Source organism: Pelobates fuscus, chromosome 7 (genome assembly GCF_036172605.1).
Source record: "Pelobates fuscus isolate aPelFus1 chromosome 7, aPelFus1.pri, whole genome shotgun sequence".
NCBI classification, from domain to species: Eukaryota; Metazoa; Chordata; class Amphibia; order Anura; family Pelobatidae; genus Pelobates; species Pelobates fuscus.
This window is the reverse complement of record NC_086323.1, coordinates 168,837,355-168,845,699: the sequence shown is the minus strand read 5'-3', so window position 1 is coordinate 168,845,699 and position 8,345 is coordinate 168,837,355.

The window sequence follows — 8,345 nt, the reverse complement described above, 5'->3', positions numbered from 1 at the left end:
ATTGCCTGGGCGGTCTGGGGCATTCTGGCACAGTAGGAGGTCTGGGATAGATAGGTTGAAGGTCGAACAGGCTTGTAAATGGCGAGGCACAAGGTAGAGGTAGGCGGCTGTGAAGAAGCCCTGCGGGTGCAGTGATGTTAGCATGCCTACATAATCGGCCCGACCTCTAGGAGTATTTTAAAAGAGGTCAGTCATCCTTAAGAATGGCCGGGGAGTTTCCCTTACACATTAAACTTATGTGGCTTCGCATCTTGTGGTGTCTGAGTGAAATTATATAACTAAGCAGGTAACAATAATAAACATTAGTGAAACAAAATTTAAGGAAGAGGGAGTTTAAGTCTCTGATTGTGTCAAAAGTAGAATTTCCACAAAGACGTTAGGAGTCCCACTCTGCGTCCAGGCGGTCAGTCTGGGTGTAGGCCTCATACGTCGTTCAGCCGGTATTCCAGGTGCGTCTTATGGGGCGATCTTGAAGTCGTTCTCCGTGGCCCTTAGTCCTCATAGACCCAAGGACAACAACAAGAAGGTAAGTGAGGGGCTTTAAGTCCGCCTTTGGTTACAGCGAGAGTCTACCGCTTTTGTCATTTGGGTGATGTTTCTTGGGACAAATGTCTCGGAGGTGTCCGGGTTCCCCATGCGGGAGTTGGAGGGCCTGCCAGACTGCTGAATGGCGTCCTGAGGGAGGCCCCATGCCGCCAAGTGCTTTTTCGCTTCTGGGAGGTCAGATATGAGATATGTGCCAGTCCCGTGGATTATTTGTAGTTTGCGGGGTGGGCGCCATTGGTATTGTATGCTATGTGCGCGGAGTAAGGTGGTAAGTGGTCTGAGGGCCGCGCGCCATTGCATAGTTCCCCTAGACAGATCCGAGTAAAAAAGGAGGGACATATCTTCAAAGGTATATGGCGTAATTCCCCTGGTGGCTGCCATTACTGCCATTTTGTCTTGGCGTTTATTGAATTTAACAATAATGTCCCTGGGTACTGTCTGTGGCGCTGTTGCGGGTTTGGGTATTCTGAATACGCCGTCAATACTTATGCCCTTGGCCTGCTTTATTGGGAGGATTGTGCTTACCAGCCGCCGAATGAGATGAGGCACCTCGGCGTCCGAGACAGACTCCGCTACACCTCTGATCTTAAGGTTTGCGGCCCGTCGCGTGTCCTCCATTGCCGCCATTTTATGTTCCGCTTGGATGTGCTGCTGTTGTAGGGCGGCGAGGTCTCTCTGCCGAGTGGTAAGTTGCTTTGTATGGCTTGCTGTGTTTTGCTCGACGACATCCATGCGGATCGACAGGCCTTGGATGTCTCTCTTCATGTCCGCCATGTCGGCCTGGATGCCTCGTCGGAGCTCGGCCAACAGTTCCCTCATCTCCACCTTTGTGACCGGAGACGCGTCCATCTGTGCCTTAGGTGTTGTCGGCGGTTTTGAAGCGGGCAGGGCAATCTCCTCTTGGTCGGAGAATGGGTCGTCGGAATTATTGAAGTCGTCTACATAGCTCGTGTAATCCGCCATGTTGGGCTCCAGGGCCCCCTGCGCTCTCCGCCACAAGTCACCAATAGTTGCTCCCGGACGTGTGCCGTCCGATTTCAGTTTTTTGCTCCTCTTTCCCATGCTACCTAGGTTGCATAAGTTGTAAGCTTGGTCGAGTGTTTTTTGGGGGATAATAGTTTGTATTTTTGCCGAAATAAGCTGGTGTTAGCACGGAGCTCTTCGGAGATGCGACCGTTCCGTTCAGCTGTTGGCTCCGCCCCCGATTTTGAATGTTTTTAATGGTAGGTATATCTTAACAGTGAGAGACAGAATAAAAAGTTATAAATTGATTGCCCCCAGGCATCCCTAAATAATTTGAAAAATGGCTGCTGCAGGGCCTGTAACGGATCGACGGGCACCCCGACTGGGTACCTCCGTTGAAGGATGCTCCTAGCGCTTCCTGAGGACTCCAAGCACTGCAGCAGAAACCATAACCACCGTAGACTCCAGAGAGAAAAACGGGAACCAGCTATTTCAAGAGCTTAATAGTGATATAGCAAGGGAATATGACAAGCATAGCAATCCCTTGTAGCAGATTCCCCCAATAAGAGACGGCACTCCAAATTGAGGGTAAAGTAGAACTCAGGTTTAATTACACACACTCTGCTTTTATGCAATTCTCCCCTGCAAGAAAGACGCACACATACAATTATACATTATCCAATCACACAATGGTTACATCCCACAGATTCCCTCCCCTTAGCCTGAGAGGTAACCCAATTATCCGTACAATTTAAACATACATTTTACCCAACTTTCATAACTCTAAAACCATACATCCAATATTAATAACAGTTACATATTATTAATCAGCACATTCCAAATACAAACCTACCCAAAAATCATACAAATCTGTCCAGCCGTTCGGGAGATAAGTACAAGTCACTTTTGACGGACCGCAGGCACATTTTCATGCCCAAAACAGTTCCATGGATTTGGGCTGTGCAGTTGTCTATTTTACACAGAGAAAACGACTAAGTCCCAATCGAACCGGCGTACAAATCTTCGAACGGGACTTAGTCTCCAGCCGCGGTGTCGAAGAAGGTCCGGGTCAGCGTTGTTCGTGCAATTGGGTAGCCTTAAACAGTTCCACAGATTTGGCTGCACACACCGCTGACCGCGTTCGACTAAGTTAAAATGGCCGCCCCTACGTGTTCGTTTGTCGAATGGCGGCCAGTTCGACGACTTCGGCACTTCGACTGCATTCGAAGTGCCAGTTTAAAAGTTGTAACACTGCTCCCAAGTATTTAAAGGGCCAGGAACAGCATACACAAATCCATTGTGCCCAAATACACTTCTTGAAGGGTTAATACACCCAGGGCCATAGTCGCAGGGCAGGAGGCTAGCAACCAGGCTTCTCCAGTTCACAGTGGCGAGGTTGGTTCCGCCACATTTCTCCCCTTTACCATCCAGACTAACAGTGTATCTGACCTCCTGTCGGTCAGTGCCCTGGTTAGTCCAGCAACCCACCCACAGAACACAATCAGCAGTACAGCCCACCCACAAGAAAGAGTTACTACACCTGGGGTAGTGGGTAGCTTGTCCATGTCCAGGAACTCCACCTCGGCTCTGGGGGTTACTGGCGCTCCGGATCGTTGGGTTGCTTAGTGGGCAGGGACCAGCACCAGGTACTCTGCCCCGCTGCCAGCGCTACCATGGGAGTAGCCTGGTTGGAGCCCAGTTGAGGAAATGTCGTAGGCGGCTCCTCACTCTGGACCTGGTGTTGCTGCTGGAGGGGAAGACAGGCTGTCTCCCCTTTGGATAAACAGCCTTGTGGTTTGGGCACAGAGACCACGGTCCCATCTGCACCGGTGTGGGGCTTATCATCTCCCCTTGGTGGGCTAGGCTGCCGCTGGGGAGGGGGGACGAGGTTCTCCCCTCCCAGTAGACGACTCTGCTGCTGGGAAGCAGGACCGACTGTCCGTACTCCTTGTAGCTTGGGCGCAGAGACCCTGGTCCCATCTGCGCCAGTGGGGAACTTAGTGTCTCCCCTTGGTGGGCTAAGCTGCCACTGGGGAGAGGGGGTAACACACTTTCAGCCGCTGGGGAGGGGAGACACTGCTCTCCACTCCCTGCATTTCACACTGCCGCTGGGGATCTGAGCCGACCGCCCAGCATCCCTGTAGCTCACCCTGCCGCTGGGGAAAGAGGACGCTGCTCTCCTCTCCCTGCAATGTACACTGCCGCTGGGGAGGGGAGACGATGCTCTCCACTCCCTGCACTTCACACTGCCGCTGTGGATCTGGGCCGACTGCCCAGCATCCCTGTAGGGCCGGTAGAGAGATCTCGGTCCCATCTCCACCTGCCATCTGTGGGTCTCTCCAGGACCAGTCTATGAGTTCCCCTACTTCTGCAGCTGGTATTGAAGCAGGGGGTACCTCGGCCACGTTTTCCCAGCTGTAGGCTAGCAGGTCTGGGTCCGCTGCCCAGTTTTCCCGGTCTGCGTCCATGCTCTGCGTCTGGCATGAATTTAGTAGTTTCACATAGTCCATCTCTAGCTCTCGTTCCATGGTAGCAAAACGGCGGAGGTCTTGTCCCAGTCCAATAGATCTCGGGCCCTGTAACATCTCACCCCGGTAATGCAAGATAGCCCAGTACTGTGACTCTGCTGGACTGCCGACGTCGACGTCTTCTGCTAAGGCCTTCCACAACAGGCCAGGGCTAGTGTAGTTCTCCCCCTCCGGCTGTATGCCCTCTGCCCTCCACGTCTCTGGCTGGACAGTGCACCACCACAGTGCCCGGTATGAGGCGTCCAGGCTCAGTTCCCTTTCCACGAGGTACTCAAGTTGTCTTACCCGCTCCCCTCCGGGTTGGTCTCCCAGAAGCGGCATCTGCCAGGCCATTTGTTCCTCCAACTGGTATGCGACAGCAGGAAAGCGATGCTGCCGTTGATACTGGACTTCATCCAGGGCATCATACCATAATTCTTTACGGGCAATATCTCTCCATTCTAATTCATTCTCTTCCTCAGGTGTGCGTGTTGCCCAGGGGTCCACGAACCCCATTTTCCCAAATCTTTATGTAGACAGGGACGCTGTATGAACACTAGCGTCGCCCTCAATTTGTAAATCCACAAACGGTGTCTCTGAGCTGCTTTACCTCGCACTAGGACGCCATCCCACCGCTTGCCACCAATGTAACGGATCGACGGGCACCCCGACTGGGTACCTCCGTTGAAGGATGCTCCTAGCGCTTCCTGAGGACTCCAAGCACTGCAGCAGACACCATAACCACCATAGACTCCTCCAGAGAGCAAAACAGGAACCAGCTATTTCAAGAGCTTAGCAGTGATTTAGCAAGTGAATATGACAAGCATAGCAATTCCTTGTAGCAGATTCCCCCAATAAGAGAAGGCACTCCAAATTGAGGGTAAAGTAGAACTCAGGTTTAATTACACACACTCTGCTTTTATGCAATTCTCCCCTGCAAGGGAGACGCCCACATACAATTATACATTATCCAATCACACAATGGTTACATTCCACAGATTCCCTCCCCTTAGCCTGAGAGGTAACCCAATTATCCGTACAATTTAAACATACATTTTACCCAACTTTCATAACTCTAAAACCATACATATAATATTAATAACAGTTACATATTATTAATCAGCACATTCCAAATACAAACCTACCCAAAAATCATACGAATCCGTCCAGCCGTTCGGGAGATAAGTATAAGTCACTTTTGACCGACCGCAGGCACATTTTCATGCCCAAAACAGTTCCATGGATTTGGGCTGTGCGGTCGGTCTATTTTACACCGAGAAAACGACTAAGTCCCATTCGAACGAGCGTTCGAATCTTCGAACGGGACTTAGTCTCCAGCCGCGGTGTCGAAGAAGGTCCGGGTCAGCGTTGTTCGTGCAATTGGGTAGCCGCAAACAGTTCCTAGATTTGGCTGCACACACCGCTGACCGCGTTCGACTAAGTTAAAATGGCTGCCGCCACGTGTTTGTTTGTCAAATGGCGGCTACTTCGACGACTTCGGCACTTCGACGACTTTGGCACTTCGACTGCATTTGAAGTGCCAGTTTAAAAGTTGTAACACTGCTCCCAAGTATTTAAAGGGCCAGGAACAGCATACAAAAATCCATTGTGCCCAAATACACTTCTTAAAGGGTTAATACATCCCAGGGCCAAAGTCGCAGGGCAGGAGGCTAGCAACCAGGCTTCTCCAGTTCACAGTGGCGAGGTTGGTTCCACCACAGGGCCGATCCTTGGCGTATGCACAGTGTGCACCGCGCCCAGGCGCCAGGAGGTGGGGGGGGGGGTGCCGCACGGAGCAGGCTGATCGCCTGTCACAGGGAGCCTACCACCTAAGAGCGCCCCCATAGCAAGGCAGAGTAGGCACCTGCTTGTGCCAGGGAAATTCTTCACGGCCATTTTTTTATCACAGCAGCCCACTAAAAAGGGGGCAAAACAGATACAGATACATGTAAATGTTAGGCAAAAATAATTGGGCTGAAAAAATAGCATGAGATATTTTCAATTCAGGTTTGTTTGTTTTTTCAAACTAAAGTGAAAAGGATTACATTATGCTGTCATTCAGCACAGTGCTTATGTTGGTACCTTTTGCATAACAATACTGCTAGACTAGAATTTTAAAAGAGACTATTTTTATTAACTGTATATACAGCAGCCTGTTCTGAAATGTCTAATTCTCTGGCTCTTGACGTGGAACCAATGAATAGCACTGTAATATCAGCAATATGTGGCATCCTGTTTGTACGGTAATGTTTCATTGGTTAAGCTTAAGGCTGATACATACGGAACACCAGGATGCCCTCAGGCAAGGGAGACAAGATGACTGGTTGGTAAAGCATATTTTTGAATCATCATTCAGAAATTATGTTGCTTAACCTGATGTGATGAAAATTCTTGTCTGGGCAGGACTCTGGAAGAAATAATTCTCAATGTTTTCAATGTGTCAAACATTGAGGTCATTGTGATCTGATCACCATCTGTAGAGTCAGAAGAGGACCCTAAAACAGTGTGCACATATATATTATTAAAGTACCGATATCACTCTAACATTAAAAAAAATATTTTTGAGTTAAAGTTGTAGTTTTTAAGTTTTGATTTAACCCCATTAAGATTGGGGGGGGGGGGGAAATCTGCAAAAAAAACATTAAATCTTTCTAACCTATTATGAGATCCTCAAACTTGATGACACAATCTAAACACCAAACTTAATACATTAAAGGGTCGCTTTTATGCCCAAAACTACTGTTGCTCTTTTTAAAGAGCCTAGCATTTCATCTTGTGCTCGCAGTTTTGCTAGCAAATGTATAGATTGGGAGAAAAAAAAACTATTTAAAAATAGGTTTTACTCCCACCTCTCAATCAGTTCTTCGGCAGAGACTCTAGCACATGGGTGTCCAACCTTTTGGTTTCCCTGGGCTGCATTGAGTGCAGAGGAATTGTCTTGGGTGAAACATAAAATATAGAATAAAGAATAGATAATGTATATACCGTATATACTCGAGGATAAGTCGACCCGAAAAAAAGTCGAGACCCCTAATTTTACCATAAAAAACTGGGAAAACTTATTGACTCGAGTATAAGACTAGGGTGGGAAATGCAGCAGCTACTGGTAAATTTCTAAATAAAATTAGATCCCCCAAAAATTCTATTAATCGAATATTTATTTACAGTGTGTGTATATAATGAATGAGTGTGTGTGTGTATATAATGCAGTGTGTTTGTATGAATGAGGTGTGTGTATGAATACAGTGTGTGTGTGTGTGTGTGTATGAGTGCAGTGTGTGTGTGTATGAATACAGTGTGTGTGTGTATGAGTACAGTGTGTGTGTGTATGAGTGCAGTGTGTGTGTATGTGTATGAATGCAGTGTGTGTGTGTGTGTGTATGAGTGCAGTGTGTGTATGTGATGCAGAGCCTTGGTGGGGGGCATTTTTTTTAATTTTTATTATTATTATTATTATTATTATTTTATATATATTTATTTTCGTCCCCCCTCCCTGCTTGTTAGCTGGCCAGGGAGGGGGGCTCTCATTCCCTGGTGGTCCAGTGGATGGGCTGTGTAGGAGGGGGGCTGGCAGAGAGTTGTAACTTACCTTTCCTGCAGCTCCTGTCAGCTCCCTTCTCTCTCCTCTGGTCCGGTCAGCTCCCTTCTCCTCCACTGTAAATCTTGCGGCTGCGCGGAGCGTTCCCCGCGGCTCTCGTGAGATTAACAGTGGGAGCTGACAGGGGAGCTGACCGGAACGGAGGAGAGAGAAGGTAGCTGACAGGAGCTGCAGGAAAGGTAAGTTATAGCTCTCTGCCAGCCCCCAACAGGATCGACTTATACTCGAGTATATATACGGTAAGTAATATAACGTTAAAAGCCCTTTTCTTAATTTTGATATTTCAATTGTTTCGTAGATAACTCCCTTATTTGTTGTCCTTATGTGGGATTGGCATATTTAAGGATACCAAATTAGGGAGCTATCTGCTAAACACATACACATGTGTATACGTATGCACACATAACCACAGATACACATACACAATCATATACTTTTACACACGGTCACAAATCTATACACACATAATCACATACCTATACACACAGTCACATACATACACACAATCACAAATGTACACACACACAAACATACACACATAAACTCAGACCCACACATACACACGCAATCAATCACAGCCCCACACACACATACATTTAAAGACCTATACACACAATTACAGATATACCCACACACAATCAGATCCCCACACACAAATATTATTTATTTATAAAATATTTATTCCATACTTATACACATAATCACATACATACACACATTCAGACACACAA